Source organism: Suncus etruscus, chromosome X, assembly GCF_024139225.1.
Source record: "Suncus etruscus isolate mSunEtr1 chromosome X, mSunEtr1.pri.cur, whole genome shotgun sequence".
Taxonomy (NCBI): Eukaryota; Metazoa; Chordata; class Mammalia; order Eulipotyphla; family Soricidae; genus Suncus; species Suncus etruscus.
Window position 1 is genome coordinate 10240773 of NC_064868.1, and position 21126 is coordinate 10261898.

Consider the following 21126-nt stretch of genomic DNA (forward strand, 5'->3'; position numbering starts at 1 on the left):
CTGCAACTTTTCCCCCAATAATGGCAGGTACTCTCAGATATTTAGTTCTTCCAGCCCCCAAGACAACCAGTTGGCCAATGGAATATTAATATTAAGATTCTACAGGCAGGGGTCGGAGCGGTGGCACAAGCAGTAAGGCGTCTTCCTTGACCGTGCTAACCTAAGATGAACTGTGGTTTGATCCCCTGGTATCCCATATGGTCCTCCAAGCCAGGAGCGATTTCTGAGCGTTTAGCCAGGAGTAACCCCTGAGAGTCACCAGGAGTGGCCCAAAAAACTAAGAAAAAAAAAGATTCTACAGACAAGATTTTTCTGTCTCCGATTTATTTTCTGAAGGCCTCTCACTCTATAATCTACTTTCTTAAAAACAAGACTTCTACCTTTATCCTTATTGTAAGTTTTTATTCCAGAAATTTGCTTCTCTATTTCTCTTAGGCTGATTAACAATATCCCTCTCTGCCAAGATGTCTATGCTCTAATCCCCAGAAACTGGGAATATATTTTAAAATAAGCAGGTTATCCTGTTATACATGTAGGACCAATATAAGAACAAGATTGCTTATTTTTTTTAATTTATTTATTTTGGGTTCACATTATGTAATGTTCAAGGCGTTCTCTTGCCTCTGTGTTCAGGGATCACACCTGGCAGGTTTAGGGCACCATATTTGTTTTTTGCATGCAAGGCAAATGCTCTATCCTCTATAATATTGCTCTGATTCAGAACAATATTCTTTAAATTGACTGAGGCAGAAAAGAATGCCTGAAGGGAAGTGATATAAACTCAACCCCCTCTTGGCAGAGTGAAGGAAGGGGCCACAAGCCAAGTAATGAAGGGAGACTGAAATCTGAAAGGACAAGGAACTGGATTCCCCTTGGAGCTTGCTGATCTTAGACCAGTGAAACTTCAGGCTTTCACTGTTTTTATACAATTAACTAACTTCTGTCTCCTTTAATTCCATGAATGACTAATAATCTGTTTCCATCTGTACTTTAATTCCCTAAGATTCTCTGTTGGATATTACAATTGGGAAGCACATGGAAATCAGTTTCCTTCCTCTGGACAGTTAAGCTGCTCATGTAAGAACGACACTTATTTTTTACTTTTCCCAAACAGCATTTTCTTTTATTACATTTTTCCTTAATTGCACTTCTGTTATTAATTTTGCCTCAAGTGATTATAACTATTGGCTTTCATCTTTTATACAACTTGGATAGATCCTTGGACATATTGCTAATTTGTATTTCCACAAGTTCTGGGGACTGTCACTTTCAATTTCATGTGATTATTCTTATATATGTAGGATTTTACATTTCAGGTTTGTATGATGATTAGTTAATTCTTTTTAGCTCTTGGAAAGGAACAAGGCTGCTGGCTTGTCTTATCAATTATTAACTCCTTGCTATTTTGAAGAAAGGTTTCCATTATTTAAAATTTTTAAATGCAGTGAGATTTTTGTGTTTTAAAAAATCTCACATTTACAGTATTTAACTCTTACTTATTGCTACATGCATAAGTGGGTAATTGGGAGTTTGGATATTTCAATCACTTGAAACTATCATTACATTGATGGTATCCATGGCTGGAGTGATAACACAGTGGGTAACTCACGTTCACTCTTCGGCATCTTGTATGGTCCCCAAGCACCTCCAGGAGTGATTCCTGAGTGCAGAGCCAGAAATAACCCCTGAGGATCACAGAATGTGCCCCAGAAACAAAACAAAACCAAGAAAAAAATTTTGATGTCATCAGTATGTCACTTTAGGGCATGGTGCATAGCTTCTGCAGCTATTTGCATTTTGAACATGGGAGAAGAGCCTTTGGACATGATTCACTCTAGAAAAATGAGGGCAAAAGCCTGCAGCTTTCAGAAATTAACTGTATCTTTCTTTATGTTTTTCTTTTATAATCCATTGATATTTGACCTTAAGATAAATGATGAAAAGTATCCAGTGGGTTTTGCAATTAACACACTCCCTAGTCACTCTATATAATTCACATTGGTAAGACAGAAGGTGGTTTGCTGACAGCAGATACTTCAGGGCAAGAAAAGAAATGGAAGCAGTGGGAGGAATGAGAAGCAGAGATGGGGGTACCATCTTATAAATAGAAAGACAGGGCCCGAGAGAGATAGCACAGCGGCGTTTGCCTTGCAAGCAGCCAATCCAGGACCAAAGGTGGTGGGTTCAAATCCCGGTGTCCCATATGGTCCCCCGTGCCTGCCAGGAGCTATTTCTGAGCAGACAGCCAGGAGTAACCACTGAGCACCGCTGGGTGTGGCCCAAAAACCAAAAATAAATAAATAAATAAATAAATAAATAAATAAATAAAAATAAATAGAAAGACAAAGATTTGGGCCCAGAGAGATAGCACAGCGGCGTTTGCCTTGCAAGCAGCCGATCCAGGACCAAAGGTGGTTGGTTCGAATCCCGGTGTCCCATATGGTCCCCCGTGCCTGCCAGGAGCTATTTCTGAGCAGACAGTCAGGAGTAACCCCTGAGCACCGCCGGGTGTGGCCCAAAAACAAAAACAAAAACAAACAAACAAAAAAAGATGAAGATTTTATGAGGGACTTCAGAGAGAGAAAGACTTCAGGATATTGATTGGCTAAGGAGAAGCCAAAAGGTAAAAATTTTCAAGGGAGTTTCTAATCGGGAAGTAAGGATGCTGGGGAAGGGGAGATGGAGATCTGTGCTGGTAGGTGATAGTAGAAGGGATGGTTATTGTTTGATGAGTAACAGGAAGAGGAAAGCAACATTTTCTGAGCTAAAGGCCTGCTAGCTTCTGGGCTGTAGGTGAGCAGAAATCAGGCAGAGGGCCCCAACCATTCTCCATGAAAAGGACAAGTGTGGGGACATGAATATATGGTTCAGGGGTAGTCACACAAGTGCTTGTGTACACACCAAATTCTGGATTCAATACCCACACACGTATACACACACGTCCAATGAGGGCTTTGTCATCTCTGAATGTGTGGTCATGGATTGAGGGGAACGGTAAAGGTTGTGTTCACTGAGAAGAATGTGAGAAAAAAAGAATGAGGGAAGTCTTTGAGGTCTGGTCATATGGGTTTGATTTGTCTAGATTAGCCCAAGAGCAGGCGGTAAGGCCACACTGTCTGGTCATGTGATTTCTACGAAAAGGGTTTGGCCTCATCTGGTTCTGTGGAGAGAGAACATGAATGCAAAGCTGTGTCTTTTTGTTCAGGATGGAAATTATTAAAGACTGGGCCTACGGCATTCTGAAAGATGGATTAGGATGGGAAGGGAAGAAAGGGAACCCAAATATAGAATGCCAAAGGGAACACAAGGGACATCCTCTTTTGATCCTCACATCCTCTCCAGCTAAGTGGTTTGATTCATCTTCCTTTGAAGAAGAGGAAACTGAGGCTCTGAGCTAGAAGCTTGCCTTAGAGAAGTTAATTACCCAGAGGAATCCTGGTGTTTCCTCTGCCTCAATGTCAATCCTCTCCAGCCTCTTCTGTCTCCCTCTATTTTTTCCTCTGAACCCCAGAACTCTTATTGGAATATTGCTGATGTTTGAAGTGAACACAAATTACCTTACACCCTACCAGTTCCTGTACAATGAAGTCACCTCAGTTTCATTTGCTTGTTGCTCACACCTTTGTAACCAAGCACTTCTCCACTGCACAAAGCTTTCTTGTTCCAAGCGTATTTTGGAATCTAGAGTGCCGAGGCTATGTCATTTCTACTGGGCATCTCTCACACTGCTTAATCTAAGAGACTTTGTATTAGTTAAATCCGAATAAGGAAACTGAGCATAGAGATTTTGGTCACAACATGGAAAGCAGCATAGCTGACATGAAAACTAAAGAAATTTGTCTTGTTGAAATTTTTTTCAGTTTTTTTTTTGGTGCTGATGTTATACTTTTTTCTTTGGGAAATGTTTTTCTTTCTAAGTTTTTGATTAGTAAAAGAGTTAGAGGAATAGTCTGTTCTTACATGGCCTTATAGATCCCCTGTGGAGCTACTGGGATTTAGGAAATCATTGACAACTGTGTGTTGATCTTGGAAAATCAACCTGTTGAATTTCTGGGGTCTGGTTTTTGTAACTTAATATTTTCTACAATATTAGTGCTTTCATTTTCAGTGTTTCAGATCGTTTGACACAGCAACTGATTAATGTTTCTTTCCTCTTATTTCTTTGTTTTTGTAGTTCTTTCTTTTTGTTTTGTTTTTCTTTGGGGGCCACACCCGGTGATGTTCAGGGGTTACTCCTGGCTATGTGCTCAGAAACTGTTCCTGGCTTGGGGGACCATATGGGATGCCGGGGATTGAATCTTGGTCTGTCCTAGGTCAGCAAGTGCAAGGCAAACATCCTACCACTTGCATCACCGCTCCAGCCCCTCTGAGGCTATTTCTTTTTTTTTTTTTTTTCTGAGGCTATTTCTAATCTAACATTTATTTTGTGAATTTGTGATTTCTTTTTTGTTTTATTTTGTTTGGAGGACACGACTGGTGATGCTTAGGGGTTACTCCTGGCTCATCACTCAGAAATTATTCTTGGCGGTGCTTAAGGGTCCATATGGGATGAGGGGATCAAACCTGAATTCACCATGTGCAAGTGCCCTACCCACTGTTCCAGTCCCAGATTTGTGATTTCTTTCCAATTTTTCTTAATCAGTTTAGATTTTTGATATAACCAACTTTTTATTTTACTTTTTAACAAGAACATTTCTTGTTACTTTGTTTATTAATAATATTGGTTTTATTTTGATTCTGACTTTATTTTATTTATTTATTTATTTATTTTGATTTTTCAGGCACACCTGGTGACGCTCAGGGGTTACTCCTGGCTATGCACTAAGAAATCGCTCCTGGCTTGAAATCAAACCGTAGTCAGTTTAGGCTAGTGCGTGCAAGGCAGACAGACGCCTTACCACTTTGTGCCACCACTCCGGCCCTGTGACTTCATTTTTAAAGTTGTCTTTAGTCCTTTCTTTTCCTTAGTTGCATATATGATTATTTATTATTTTTTGAGCCACTCCTGGTAAAGCTCAAAGGACCATATATGGTGGCACAGACTATATGAGTTGGCCTTGTGCAAGGCTGCATGCTTAGTATTTTGTTGTTATTTGGGAGGGGGTTGTTTTGTTTTGTTTTTGGGCTAGCCCCAATTGCGCTCAGGGGTTATTCCTGGCTTTGTGCTCAGAAATCGTTCCTGGCAGGCTGGGGGGGGGGGGACACCATATGGGATGCTGGGAATTGAATCATAGTCCCTCTTGGGTCGGCTCTGTACAAGGCAAATGTCCTACTGCTGTGCTGTCTCTCCAGCCTCAGGCTGCATGCTTCTAAGAAATGTGTGGGACACGAGTGAAATGTGATGAAAAACCATGCTGAAAAACATAAATAGATTACACATCAATCACCTATTTTTGGAACCTAACAGGAAATGTCATGATAGACAAGCTGAAATGAATAGCATCAAGGCTTCAGTTTCAAGAAAAGCACAGTATGGACAACCTGTGGATAATTGAGAACTGGACTGAAACACCTATTCAAAATATTCCTCCTCACAAATTTTCCATTTGGGGGCTGGAGTGATAGTACAGCCTTGCATGTGGTTGACCTTGATTGGATCCTTAGCATCCCATATTGTGCCCTGATGGTGTTGCAGAGCCAGGTGTAACCCTGGACCATTATTGGGTGTGGCAGCCCAAACCAAAACCAAAGCAAGCCAAAGCAAAACAACAACACAAACAGGCCAAATCCAAACACACAAACAAGAATTCTCCATTTCTTTTTCTTAAATGTCTTTTCCTAAAGCTTTCAAGACATTTTGCAAAAATAATCTTCCTCATTGCATAAATGCCTTCATAATAAATTCTATTAGGACATTTTTCTAACAAAGCACCATTACCATCATTATCCAGTGATAAAAATTTTCTGCTAAAAATTTATCTGAGACAAAGCATATTAATTCTTATTTTTCTCTGGCCAATTCTATTTTGGATTGTATTGTGATAATGAGCTACAAAACAAGCTGATATTTATGTACTTATATAAGGCAATATTTGTATTTTTTTAATGGAAGAGTTTTGTTTTAGATTTTTTTAGCTTATTTTGGAGTTGCACAGCAGTGTCGAGGAGCTACTCTTGGTCACTCCTGGATGTCCTTGGAGGGATCAAGATGTACTACAGATTGAAGCCAAGCCTCCAGCAAACAATGCATGTATAGCATTAATCTAGCTCCATGTCATACTTTTGATTTTTTTACTGTATTTTATAATTTATTGATGGATATTTCTCTTGAGAAAAGACACATTAGTGCCTGTGTTATAGATATGGAATTCACTAGAGTGACATGGTAGACAGATAAATTTGGAGAAATCATTTTCTTTTCTCTTACCTTTGTTGTTATTGTTGTGATAATTTGCAAACTCACAGCCTCAACCATGCAATCCAGGCTCTATCACCAAGCCCAGGCCCCTTTAAAAAGTGAGTGAAACCTTTTAAGAGGGTAACATTGAAATGTTACTAACGAGCCCAGGCCGGAAGTTATAACATCCAACAATGTGATAGTGTCCACTTTAAAATTTTTCTCTTACTTCATTCCTATGTCTATAAAATTGGAGACAATACTCTAATGATCACTGTGAGTTTGAACAAGATCAGTATGTAAAATTCTTAGAAAAATCTTACATATAGGATAGAATTAGGGATGTGTTAATTACTTATTACTGGGTAGCAAATTATTCTCTAAAAATATAGCAGTTTGGGGAGGGGCTCCTGGATGGAGCTTAGGAGACCTAATGATGATTTTTGACCAACTGGCCAGCAATTCAACCGTGTCCAGGGATGTGATGCTACTCTGGTTCTACAATGCAGGGGATATCTGGGCTGCACTTGGAGATCTTTGGGGTGCTGGGAACCTAAGTCTGGTTTGGTGTGTGCCAGGCATGCAATATAATTGCTTTACTGTCTCCAAGCCCCAAACCGTAGCAACTTTTGGGGCAACAAATATTTATGTCAAAACTTTTTGAGTGTCTAGAATGTGAGAGCAACTTAGCTCTTTGGTGCTGATACAAGACTGCAGTCAAGGTGTCACCTGAAAGCCCAATGAGAGAAAAAGAATTCTGCTTTTCAGCTTTACTGAGGATAGGATCAAATCTTTGATGACTGTTAGACACATCAGTTAGGTGACACATGTATTTGGCCATGGGTAAGATCAAACAGCAAGTAAAGAGCAGAGAAGAACCTCAGGTGGATGGGAGCCTTGTCATTAGTAATGTCACTTTGGATGCAGTGTATTACTATAGTCATGTTCTATTCATTAAAATAAAACTTGTTGGATTTCCGGAGGGGAGAAAGGGGAAGGTATATGGGAAGGGTATGAAGGGAGAGAAAAGAGAAAATACCTTAGAGAGAAAAGGGGAAGAGAAAGGGAAAAAAGTAATGAGCAGAATAGAAAAAAAAAGTAGTGAGAAGAGAGGAGAGTCGATTTCTCTGTTTGGGTGTGATTATTGAAAGTGTTGTCCCCAATTATACTTATTTTTTTTCTCTTCCTTTCTTCTCTTTCGTTATGTGCTATGCCATGTTTCTCAAATCAAGACCATGGCGTGAATTTTTGTTTGTCTGTTTTTGTTTTTGTTTTTTTTGTTTGTTTGTTTTGTCTGTTCTTTGTGGTGCTTATCGATATAGCTGGAGCCCTCACTGGATATTTGACACTTCTTTTGGTACTAGTGGAGTGTTTCACCTTCTTTTTCTCCATCTCCCAAATTGATGATGAGAGCCTTTAGAAGGACTCCGCCCATTTTCGGGGTATTAGACTCTTACCCCAGTTTATTACTTTTCTCTCCTTCAAACAAAACCACGCAACTTGAACTAGCTAGTCCTGACTCCAGTTAGAGGGGGAAATAAGGGAGGCATCAAGACCAAACAGGTGCAAGACTACTAAGTAGTGAGTTAGATACAGAGGGGACCACATATTCTAGCCGCCCTGGGGTGAGGGAGAAGGAAATGGGAGGTAGGACAGAAACGGAGGTGTAGGGAGGACAATTTGGTGATGGGAATCCCCCCTGATGTTATGTAAATATGTACCTAAAATATTATTGTCAACAATATGTAAGCCACTATGATCAAAATAAAAATTATATTAAAAAATAAAATAAAATAAAACTTGTTTAGGGGCTGGAGTGGTGGCATAAGCAGTAGGGCATTTGCCTTGCATGCGGCTAACCTAGGACAAACTGCGGTTTGATCCCCTGGCCTTCCATATGATCCCCCAAGTCAGGAGCGATATCTGAGCATCACAGGGTGTGGCCCAAACCCCTCCAAATAAACTAACTAAATAAAAAAATAAAACTTGTTTCAGCCTGCACTAAAAGGGAGTAGATTATGCAAAGGCATGAGTATCAGCATACAAGGATTGAGGTCCTCATAAAGGCTACATTCTATATAAAAGAATTAAAAATGTTCTTCTGGGCCAGAGAGATAGCACAGTGGTAAAGTGTTTGTCTTGCATGCAGCCAAACCAGGACAAATGGTAGTTTGAATCCCGGCATCCCATAATGGTTCCCTGTACCTGCCAGGAGCAATTTTTGAGCATAGAGCCAGGAGTGACCCCTGAGTGCTGCTGGGTGTGACACAAAAATCAAAACAAAAAAAGTTCTTCAACCCACAAAAAAAAAGGAAAGAGAGGAAGGGAAGGAAGAGAAGAAAGAAGGGAGAGAGGGAGGGAGGGAAAGAAAGAAGTACGTTCCATAAGGTATTAAAAGAGCAAGAAATGAAAGATTCACTGTTGGAAGCCAATGGAATACTATAGCTTAAAAGGTGATAGGAGTCACTCATCCTTAGTCCTTGATTTTCTGTTTATTTCCCATAGTCTTCCTATACTGGTACTATGTTTCCATACTGAGTATCTTTATTTAATTTTTTTTAAATGTTAGGTATGATGGTTTACAGTAACGTTACTAATAGAGCTTCATGCATAACATAACCCATTATTGTCCCAGAATCCCACCCCAGCCACCCCCCTTTGAAAAGAATATGTGCAAAGCAATATTGTACCCCATTCTTGGTCATCTCTGTTTTGTAATCCAACATCAAGGGATTGACATTGTTTGAATCATCTATTCCAGGGGTCTCAAACTCACGGCCCATGGGTCGTTTTTGGCCCTCCTTAAAACATTTTGTGGCCTGTGGCCTGCCTTCAAATATCGCAGTATTCGCGATTATTCACTTATCGAATAATCGCAATAAAAATCACATTAGTAAGAAAAAAATTGCATTGAACATTCACATACCCCAAGCAGTTCCGTTCGGGGTATGCAAATGTTTAATGCGATTTTTTGCGATATGTTTTACTAATGTGATGTTTTATTGCGAATATTCGGTAAGCGAATAATCACAAATAGATTTTGTCATACCTTCATCATGACTTCAAAGCCTGCAGTGAAGAGAAAGATTGATGACGAGCACAAACAATTTCTGGAAAATTGGGAGACGCAGTATTTCTTTCTTGAGCACAGGGGCATCCCCACATGTCTTATTTGCTCAGAGAAAGTTGCAGTACACAAGGAATACAACTTGAAACGCCATTATTCAACTAAACATGTTGAGGAATGTGCAAAATATCAAGGAAATGAGAGAGTCAAGCGGGTTGCCAGTCTTAAAGCATGTCTAATGAGGCAATAAGATTTCTTAAGGAAAGCAACCAAAGAGAATGTTGCATCAGTTGAAGCTAGTTGCATGGTTAGTGAGATGATTGCTAAGGCAGAGAAACCATTCACAGAAGGAGAGTTTGTTTAAAAATGCATGTTCCAGGCTGCAAATATTATCTGTCTGGAAAAGAAAGGTCAGTTTAGCAAAATCCACCTTTCTGCCAACACTGTGGCAGAATGCATTTCTGACATGTCAAGTGACATTTATCATCAACTGTGTGAGAAAGCCAAATGTTTTGATGCATACTCAGTTGCTCTTGATGAGGGCACAGATAGAACAGACACTGTGCAGCTCACAATTTATGTCCGCGTGTTGATTGCAATTTTGAATTGACAGAGTTGCTGTTCACAATAATTCCAATGCATGGCCAGACCACCACTAATGAGATATTTCGGCATCTGTGTGATGCCACTGAGAATGCAGGTTTGCCATAGAAGAGGTTTATTGGAATAATCGATGGAGTGCCATCGATGACAGGGAGGAAAAATGGACTGGTGGCACTTGTTCAAAACAAACTTAAAGAGAAGGGTGTAGAGAAGGCCATTGCTCTTCACTGCATTATCCATCAGCAGGCCCTTTGCAGTAAATGCCTGCCGTGTGACAAGGTGATGTCTGTTGTTGTGAAATGCATCAACCAAATCAGATCCAAGGGCTTAAAGCACAGGAGGTTCCGTGCTTTTTTAGAGGAAATGGAGTCAGAATATGGAGATGTGCTCTATTTCACCAAGGTACGTTGGCTCAGCAGGGGAAATGTTCTGAAAAGATTTTTTGAGTTGAGAGAAGTGAAAGCCTTCATGGAGAAGGATGGAAATGCTATTTCTGAGTTGAGTGATCACAAATGGCTCATGGACTTAGCTTTTCTTGTTGACATCACACATAAGCTGAATGTTCTAAACAAGATGTTACAAGGCCCGGGGCAGCTTATCAGTGCTGCCTATGACAACGTGAGAGCATTCTCCACAAAACTTGTGTTATGGAAATCCCAGCTCTCTCAGACAAACCTTTGCCATTTCCCAGCATGCAAGGAACTTGTGGATGCAGGCATACCATTCAGTGGTGAGAAATATGTTGATGCTATTTCTAAGCTAGAGAAGGAATTTGATCACAGATTTGCAGACTTCAAAAAGCAGAACCACTTTCCAAATTTTTGTGGACCCCTTTTCCTTTGATGTGCAAGATGCCCCTCCTGTGCTTCAAATGGAGCTCATTGACCTGCAATGCAACTCTGATCTCAAAGCCAAGTTCAGGGAGATTAGTGGAAAAGCAGACACGCATGGGCAATTTTTGAGTGAATTGCCCCCACAGCTTCCCTGAACTTTCCTGAATGTTCAAGTGCACCATGTGCCTTTTTGGGAGCACATATTTGTGTGAAAAGCTATTCTCCACATTGAACTTCAATAAGTCAAAGTACAGGTCTAGACTTGATGATCATCTTCAAGCCATATGAGGGTCTCAACTGCTTCCTCTCTAAAGCCAAATGTGGTTCAGATTTGTGAGAAGAAGCACTGTCAAGTCTCTGGCAGCAAGGAATAGGCAAAAGATGCCATGTTCAGAAGAACTGTTCATGATCTTCACTCAATGTTCTATTCATGTTCAGAAGAAATATTTAAAACTGTTAATAATAACGTCTGAGGACTTTTTTTAAATTTTTTCTCTTTATTTGAATATCTTGATTACATAAATGATTGTGATAAGGTTTCAGTCATATAAAGAACACCCCTCTTCACCAGTGCAACATTCCCGCCACCAAAGTCCCAAATCTCCCTCCATCCCACCCCACCCCCACCTGTACTCCAGACAGGCTTTCCAGTTCCCTCATTCATTCACTTGATTATGGTAGTTCTCAGTGTAGTTATTTCTATAACTGTGCTCACCACTCTTTGTGGTGAGCTTCATGGAGTGAGCTGGTGTTCCAGCTCTCCTCTAATTGTCTCTGAGGATTGTTACAAAATGACTTTTATTTTTCCTAAAACCCATAGACGAGTGAGACTATTCTGCGTCTCTCTCTCTCTCTGTCCCTCTGACTTATTTCACTGAGCATGATAGATTCCATGTACATCCATGTAGAGGAAAATTTCATGACTTCATCTCCTGATGGCTGCATAATATTCCATTGTGTATATGTACCACAGTTTCTTTAGCCATTCGTCTGTTGAAGGGCATCTTGGTTGTTTCCAGAGCCTGGCTATTGTGAATAGTGCTGCAATAAATATAGGTGTGAGGAAGGGGTTTCTGTATTGTATTCTTGTGTTCCTAGGGTATATCCCTAGGAGTGGAATAGCTGGGTCGAATGGGAGCTCAATTTCCAGATTTTGAAGGAACCTCCATATCGCTTTCCATAGAGGCTGTACTAGACGGCATTCCCACCAGCAGTGGATAAGAGTTCTTTTCTCTCTACATCCCCGCCAGCACTGATTGTTCTCATTCTTTGTGATGTGCGCCAATCTCTGTGGTGTGAGGTGGTATCTCATCGTTGTTTTGATTTGCATCTCTCTGATGATTAGTGACGAGAAGCATTTTTTCATGTGTCTTTTGGCCATTTGTATTTCTTTTTTTATCAAAGTGTCTGTTCATTTCTTCTCCCCATTTTTTGATGGGATTAGATGTTTTTTTTTGGTAAAGTTCTGTCAGTGCCCTGTATATTTTGGATATTAGCCCCTTATCTGAAGGATGTTGGGTGAATAGTTTCTCCCACTCAGTGGGTGACTCTTGTATCCTGGGCACTATTTCTTTTGAGGTGCAGAAGCTTCTCAGTTTAATGTATTCCCATCTGTTAATCTCTGCTTCCACTTGTTTGGAAAGTGCAGTTTCCTCCTTGAAGATACCTTTAGTCTCAATGTCATGGAGTGTTTTACCGATGTGTTGTTCTATATGCCTTATGGTATCTGGTCTGATATCAAGGTCTTTAATCCATTTGGATTTTACCTTCGTACATGATGTTAACTGGGGGTCTATGTTCGCTTTTTTGCAAGTCGCTAACCAGTTCTGCCAGCACCACTTGTTGAAGAGATTTTCCCTGCTCCACTTAGGATTTCTTGCTCCTTTGTCAAAAATTAGGTAATTGTATGCCTGGGGAATGTTCTCTGAGAACTCAAGCCTGAGGACTTTTTTTTTTTGTGAAATCCCTTATGCGACCCTGCCTCACCCCGACTTTGCCTCCTGCGGCCCCCGGGTAAATTGAGTTTGAGACTCCTTGTTTTTTCTCCCTCTATATCACAGATTAGTATGACTTATTTCTACTCCATCTGACTTATTTTACCATGCTGCAGTGCACTGCATGATCTCATCTTTTCTGACGATGGCATAGTATTCCATCATATATATGCAACACCTTTCTATCCATTCATCTATTGTTAGACATTTGTATTTTTTGGTTTGTTTGCTTTGGGGTCACACCCGGAGACACTCAGGGTTTATTGCTGGCTATGCACTTAGAAATCACTCCTGGTTTGGAGAACCATATGGGATGATGGGGATCAAACTGAGGTCTGTCCTGGGTCAGCCATGTGCCAGTCAAATGCGCTACTGCTGAGGTATTGTTTTGGCCCCTACATTTGTATTTTTCCACATCCTGGCTATTGTTATAAAAACTGCAGTGACTTAGGCATGTGTTTATCTTTTCATTTTAATTTTTTTATGTTTGGGGATAGGTACCAAGAAGTGGTTATTGTTGGGTAATAGGGCCCTCTATGTTTACTATTTTGAAAAAAAAAACTTTACTGTTTTCCATCAAGGCTGAGCTATACACCATTGTCACCAATAATGAGAGAGGGTTCAGTCTTTTTGATATAAACCATTTTTTTTTAGTTTTTGGAACACATCTGGTAATGCTCAAGGGTTACTCCTGGCTATGTGCTCAGAAATCGATCCTGGCTTGGGGATCATGTGGGACACCTGGGAATCAAACTGTCCTAGGTTAGCCACGTGCAAAGCAAATGCCCTACTGCTGCTCTGGCCCCAAGATATAGACCCTTCTCATTGGTGTGAAAGGATCTCATTGTCATTTTCACTAATGTGAAATATCATATATTTCTTTATTGTGTAATAGTAGAAAATGTAATTTCTATGAATGAAAATATAATGTATTTTTTTTTACTGCTACAGAGTTTCTAGAAGTATATTCTTAATAAATACCTGTTTAGTGAAGGTTGGATGCCACAGATTTATACTATACAGGGAAAAGGAATGAACAAACTATCGTTTCCATCTATTTATTTTTGTTTTTGGATAACACATGGCTATATTCAGGAATTACTCTTGAGTCCGTGCTCAGGAATTATTTTTGGCAGTGATCATGTGACCAATTGGGATGCTGGGGATTGAACCCAGGTCAGCCATGTGCAATACAAGTACCCTACCCACTATACTATTGTTCTGTGCCCCCCCAGCTATTTTTTTAGTCAGGACTGTAGACTACTGTTCCAGGAGATAAATGCATGGAGATGTTTTAAATTCTACTTTGCATTGCAAGGAAGTTTTGTTTTTGCTATTAGCCTGAGAAATTTGTTTCATGTATTGGAATGAAAATTTATTATGGGGTAAAAAAGGGGTTAAATTAGGGGAGAAAAGCATTTAAAAAGCATTAAAACTGTACCACATGCACTGTGAGATCTCAGTAGCCTGATCCTCCTCCATACAACAGCAAGTGATTTCTAATGCCCCATAACCAAGTGTGTGACCTCTGGAGAGCACACATGTAAACACTGCACCCCTGATCATATAAACAACACATTGACAAATAAAGAAAGGGAAATTAAAAATAAAGTTTTCATAGAAGGAAAGGTTTTTAAAACATTTCTATGCTTATGGTATGGTATTGAATCATAGCAATTTTTTTGCTAAATGTAATTATTTGCCTTTTGATAATATTCATATGGGCCCAAGAAAATTAAAGATGAAATCTTTCCAACAAATTATAAACTCTGTACAAGCTATTTATCTATTTTCTCTTAGTCCTACTAGACTCCCGATAGGTAGGTATTTCCTAGGATACCAATTAGCCACCAGGTTGATTACTTGGATTTTTTTTTCCATCATTGAGGAACAGTGGTTTCTTATTATTAGAATAATATATATTCTGGATGCGAGCTTGCTTTTCCTACCTGGAATGCTAGAAAAATGCCAGCTCAGCTGCCAGTGGATTTAAGTCTTAACTGACCATCAGGTAGATATTCAATAATCAAGGAACTCATTTTCCAATTAAAAGACATACATCATCGAATCCAAACTTATGAAACATACTGGTAAGAGCCTAAATAACAGTGGCCTGTAGAAAAGTGGAATGAGCCACTAAAGAAGGTTATGACACCAAATGGGAGAAGAGGAATCCATTTTGAAAGATGAATTATATCTTACTAATCTATAGTTTGAATCAGAAATGGTTCACTTACATTCTTTTCTAACAAGACCACATAGTTCCAAATCCATGCACCAAGGAATAAAAGTAGAGGGTTTTTTTCTATAATACCAAAAGTGTAGTAGATTTAATTTTTAGTGTTTATTTTGTTTTGATCCTCCAGTTTGAACTCTGCAGGTTAGGATGACATGGATTCCAGAAAAGAGTATCTAAAGAAAGATCATGTAATGACTCCATTTAATTGAAAGCTGGGTCTACAGTTCAAAGCTTTGGACTTCTCTCATCAGTGAACTCCGGGGTGAAGAAGGAGACTTCTCTTTAATTGACTTGTCAATAATTCTTGATCACTGAGGAGGAATTACATTGTTGCTGTGGAATTGGGGAGCTTGGAGAACAATGTATGGTACCCCGGAAAGTCTTTCAATGCTCCTATGGTCAATAGTAAAAGCCAATAAAAAAAATAGAGAAAAGTAAATAGCAAGATGGCTGATATTCAGATCGTTTAAATTAGCTTAGAGTTACCCCATCACAGAAGGAAACTCGATCAATTCCTGATTGTTGGTATATTTATACTATCCAGTTTTTTGACCAAACTCTAATTTTAATACAGCTATTAGATTTTTTGAGGGGTATACACCCCGTGATGTTCAGGGATTACAGCTTGGAGATTCTTGCATACAGGAATCACTCCTGTCAATGCCCAGGGCACTATATGGGATGTTGGGGATTGAACCCAGGTCAGCTAGATGCAAGATAAATGCCCTATCTGTTGTAGTAAGACTCAGACCCCAGCTATCAGTAAATTTTTTAAAATAATTTTTTATTTAAACACCTTGATTACAAACATGATTGTGGTTGGGTTTCTGTCATGTAAAGAACACCCCCATCACCAGTGCAACATTCCCATCACCAATGTCTCAAATCTCCCTCCTCCCCACCCCACCCCACCTGTACTTTAGACAGGTTTTCTATTTCCCTCATACATTCTCATTGTTGGGATAGTTCTCAATGTAGTTATTTCTCTAACAGCACTCATCACTCTTTGTGGTGAGCTTCATAAGGTGAGCTGGAACTTCCAGCCCTTCTCTCTTTTGTCTCAGCTATCAGTAAATTTAATTAAGGTTCCAAACTCATTGATCTGAAGACTAGGTGGATAAACTGCTTAATCATACAAGCCCTTTAAAAACACATTTGTTCACACTGGTCACAAAAGAGAAAGTCCATGTTTCCAAACATGATGAGGATTGAATATGCCTTTTCTGGATTCAAGTTGTAGGGAGTCATGTGACAAAGAACGTGACAACTTGTAATCGAGAGCAGCCCCTAGGTGGCAGCCAGCAAAGAAGGATTTTCAGTTCTCTGATGAAAAGGAACTGAATTCTGCCTGCAGCAAGAATGAGTTTGGGAGCATATTTTTCCTCAGAGCCTCCAGCTGAGATCTGAGTCCAGGGCAAACTTAATCCTAACATCATGATAGGCTCTTTGGGCAGAGCACCCAGCCACGCTGTGTTAACTTCTGACCTCCAGAACCAGAAGCTAATAAATTATTGTTTTAAGTCACCAAGTTGGTACCAGTTTGCTCTGCAGAAATGGAAAACTAACACAAACATCCACTCAATTCTTTTTTTCCTTTCCTTATTGCTTATTTAAGACTTTGTGATATATGTTAGGTGTGGTAATAGCTGCAATAGAAGTCTAATTCACATCACCTACACATGGAAGCCATGCCTGTTGTCTTGAGATGGCCAGACTGTTGAGATATCTCACTTTGATGAAGATTGGCCAAGAGTGTACAGGTGTTATTATTATTGTGTAAACTGAAGTGTGTTATGGAGAATGATCATGGATGCTGAGTACTTCTAAGGGTGAGGTAGGCACTTGGGAAGATATTATCTCTCCACTTAGAGTCTCCTCAGCGATGCTGAGACTTCAAAAACTATATCACTCCTTAGCAACTTGGCTTTCGGTTAAGTTCTGCTAGTAGGGACGACTAGAGGAAGGTAGAGAGCAATACAAGGAGAGAAGAGGCTTCATTTTCACTTTGTCTTAAGTTCCTGGCAACATCATTCCTCCTGTCAGCATTAGTGGGATGCATTGCAAAAAGGAAAACAGGGGCCGAAGAGATAGCATGGAGGTAAGGCATTTGCCTTGCATGCAGAAGGTCGGTGGTTTGAATCCCAGCATCCCATATGGTCCCCTGAGCCTGCCAGGAGAGATTTCTGACTGTAGAGCCAGGAGGAACCCCTGAGCAATGCTGGGTGCGACCCAAAAACAAACAAAAAAAGGAGAACAAATTCCAATTTTTTAAATTTATTTATTTTATTTATTTTCATTTTTGGGTCAAACCCAGCAGCGCTCAGGGGTTACTCCTGGCTATATGCTCAGAAATCGTTCCTGGCAGGCTCGGGGACCATATGGGGTGCTGGGATTCAAACCACCATCCTTCTGCATTCAAGGCAAATGCTCTACCTCCATGCTATCTCTCTGGCCCAGTTCCAATTTTTTAATGCCATCTTTATTTACTTTTAATCAGAAAGTATATTGAGACAGTTTTACAAAAAATAATCAACAGAAACAAGTTATGAAAATATTTGACCAGCTTCATCTTTGGTTATTTCTTATTGCAATACTGTAAGGACAGACTTCCCCTGGCTCCATTCATATAGCATGAAGAGAAGAAAATCAGCTCCTATATGAACCATTTAACCAACTGAGTGTTTCACATATTAGACAAATACAAACCCTAGGGTCAACAAAACCAGCCCCACTTCCAACCACAAAGTTGAAAGTCTTACAGGGCAGAACATTAAGACATCTTCATAAATATGAAAATAGATTAATCAACTGGAAAAAAATCTTTGACTAGGTTAGCTAAGAGCCCTGACCAGCACACTGCTTGCCTTCTCCTTGCATAGAAATGTAGTAATGTGGTCTGATTATGTAGTAAGTACAAACAACAAGTATTCAAGTGTCTTAGACATAATTGGCAAGAAGCACCCCACTCTTTAGGTGTGAGAAATAAGCAATCCTTTATGGCCTCCTGGTCAGCTCTAGGTTCCATCTAGTAGTTTATATGCCCTAGGAAACGGCAAGAGACAGAAAGGGTAGAAGAACCTGAGGTACCAGCTTCCTGCCAGCACAAACTAGAACTAGGAGTCTTCTGGTCCTGTCTGGGAAGTGCATAGAGGCTCAGGTGTGAATCAGAGTGCTTTGCTGGATTTCATATGCTTGCTAACAGCTATTGTCCCTAAGCAGGAAAGTTTCTCACTCCTGCCTCCCTAGAGCCACTAGAACCCCAAAGTCAAGCCTGTGCTCCCAGGGGGCCCTGTGGCTTCAGTTCACAGATGATAAAAACAGCCCTCTTATCTATCCCACACTTTTACATATTTAGGCTGATGCCTAAGCAAGGGGGAGGGAGCCAAGCCTCTTGGCTTTTCTTCTACCTCCATCTCCTCAGAGGTACCTTGAAGGCATGGATTTGGCCCCTGAGGCCTGGTCCCCAATCCATTTTCTTCCTGAGGACTGGAATAGTCCATGTCCTCATGGGTGGGAGCGAATGGTTGGGTAGGTACTCGAAACCGCAGTATTTCTCTTACTCTGTACTTGAGACTACTGAGGAATGGTGGGGGCCAATCAGATGGTTTTTCTTGGCCTACAAATGGACAAGCCTCTTGATGCAAGAACTCTGGTGAGCCAGGCAAAGAATGCCACCGGCGAGCAGATGGAGCCAGTGGCTCTTGCCAGTCAGCCAAGGGCATATTTCCAGACCTTGGTGCATACAGGTCAGATACCAAGGAAATGACAGACTTGCTGAGAGTCAAATAACTTGGTCTTGCCATCCTTGAGGTCCTGACGAGCTCTGAAAGGATTGATTTTGTGAGTATGTGGATTACCACCTCATAGGGATCTAAGACATTCACTATATAGGGGGGCTTATGGGCTTATGAAAGAAGACTTCGAGACAACCAGATGGTATGTTGTGGGAATTTGGGAGGGATCTTGTCATCCAGGGAGATCAGTCGCTTCATTCCAGGTCATTTCTCTAAGAGTCCCTTGCCTGTGGGTTGCAGCGTTCTGTCTTCCAGCTCTTCTTCTTTTAGGTGTCTCAAAATTTCCTTCAGAATCTTCTCAATGTCCACAAATGATGGACACAGTTTGGGGTCCATATTACAGCAGTTGAAGGTGAGTTGCAGAAAGTCTAAGGAAGAGTCTCCGACCAGGTGCTGGAAAGTCTAGCCCAAAGTTCTCTGTGTGGGGTAGATAGTCCGGATCAGCTTGGATGAGAGCAAAGATCTCACAGAGAATGATAGCATAAGAGAACACATCTGCCTTCTCATTGTAGGGCTCATCTCGGAGAACCTCCGGTGCCATCCAGAAAGGTAGCCCACCACAGCCAGCTTCTCACTCCTCATGCTGACATCAGGGATCTTCTCAGCCAGGCCAAAGTCAGCTACCATGGTGGAATAATCATTTTCATCCTTTATCAGGCAGTTCTTAGACATGAGGTTCCTATGGAAAAATACCTTTCAAATGAAGATAGCAGAGACCCACTGCTATGTCATAAGCCAATTTAACCCTCACAGTCCAGGGTACATGCTGTTTACTATCTAGCAACTATCCCAGGTTTCCAGAGTCCAGATACTCTGTCAGTGCATGCAATTGTCCTTGATGTACACATGAACTTAAGGATGTTAAGATGGGAGAGACTATTCATGAGCTGCACTTCTTTCAGCATGTTTTCCCAGTGGCTGCTCAGTGTGTTCATCTTAAGAGCCATCACCTGACCAGAAACTCAGTGTCGTACCTTGAACACTTCAAAGAACTCAGATCCTATTTTTTCAACTGTGAAGTCATCTAATCGTGTCAGTCTAGAAAAGGCATTCATCAGAGCTCAATATGAAGATGTTTCATTTCTTTCCACCTGGATCATCTTCCCATCCCCTCCACCACCTCCTTCATAAGCTTCTAGATGCTCCACTTGTGGGAAATCTAGCAATTGAATTTCGTTTGCTCCGATTCATAGTTTAAACAACCACTTTTGCGGTGGGGGTCTCTTGCGCTGAAGCCAGTGACTCTGCAAGGCTGGCAGCAGCAGAGAACGAGGAGACTACAGCCATGGCCCACAAAGCCGGGGCCGTCCTCCCTCCCCCAGCCACTTATGCCAATTTTTTAAAATTAAGTTGTTGAGAGCTACTGGTTTTATCTTAAATTTTTATTAATTTGTATCTGTATTGATTGAAGTACTGTGAGTTATAGTACTGTTGGTGATAATTACAAGACCACCCCATCATGGGAGCACCCCCTAAAGTCTCAAAGAGCCCTTCCTTGCAACCATCTCCCTGTCTTCCCACACACATCTCTCAGTTCTGTAGAGCAACTCTTCCTTTGTTGCTACCTTGCTGAGTGAGTAGTTTTAGATCCTACATAGGAGAGATCATTCTGTATCTATTCCTATCCTTCTGTCTGATTTCATTCAGCATGATATTTGCTAGTTCCAGCCATGTTACAGTAAAGTACATGGTTTTGTCCTTTTTGGAGCTACATAGTATTCCATTGTGTATATAAGCTACAAGTTCCTGATTTATTCATCTGTAGTTGGGCATTTGGGTTGTATCAATATCTTGGCTATTGTACTAAATTCTGCAATGAACATAGGTGTGATATATACCTTGAATTAATATAACTGTGTTTGGGGAATAGGTGCTAAGATTTGCCAGATCACATGGGAGGTCTAATTCTATTAATTGGAGAGATCGCCATTCATTTTGCTTTCCATTGAAGTTGAGTTAGACAACATTCCCACCAACAGTGAAAGGGGTTTCCTTTCTCACAACAATCCCACCAACTCTGTCATTTTCCATTCTTCCTCTGTGACATGATATCTTAATGTTGCTTTGATTTATATTTTCCTAATCATAAGTGATAATAAGCACTTTTTCATATGCCTCTTAACCATGTTTATGTCTTCTTTGAGGAAGTATATTAATCTTTTTTCTCCATCTTTGGATGAGATTGTTGGAATTTTTTGTTGTTGAACTTTGAATGCTTTGTAGATCTTGCTTATAAGCTCTTTATCTGGTATATGCAAA

General features: G+C 40.4%; 1 pseudogene; it reads right to left on the bottom strand.

Annotated features, from left to right (window-relative positions):
* Positions 1-10122: 10122 nt before the first annotated feature.
* LOC125999403 (dual specificity testis-specific protein kinase 2-like) lies at positions 10123-20058 on the bottom strand (annotated as a pseudogene).
* Between the last annotated feature and the right edge of the window lie 1068 nt (positions 20059-21126).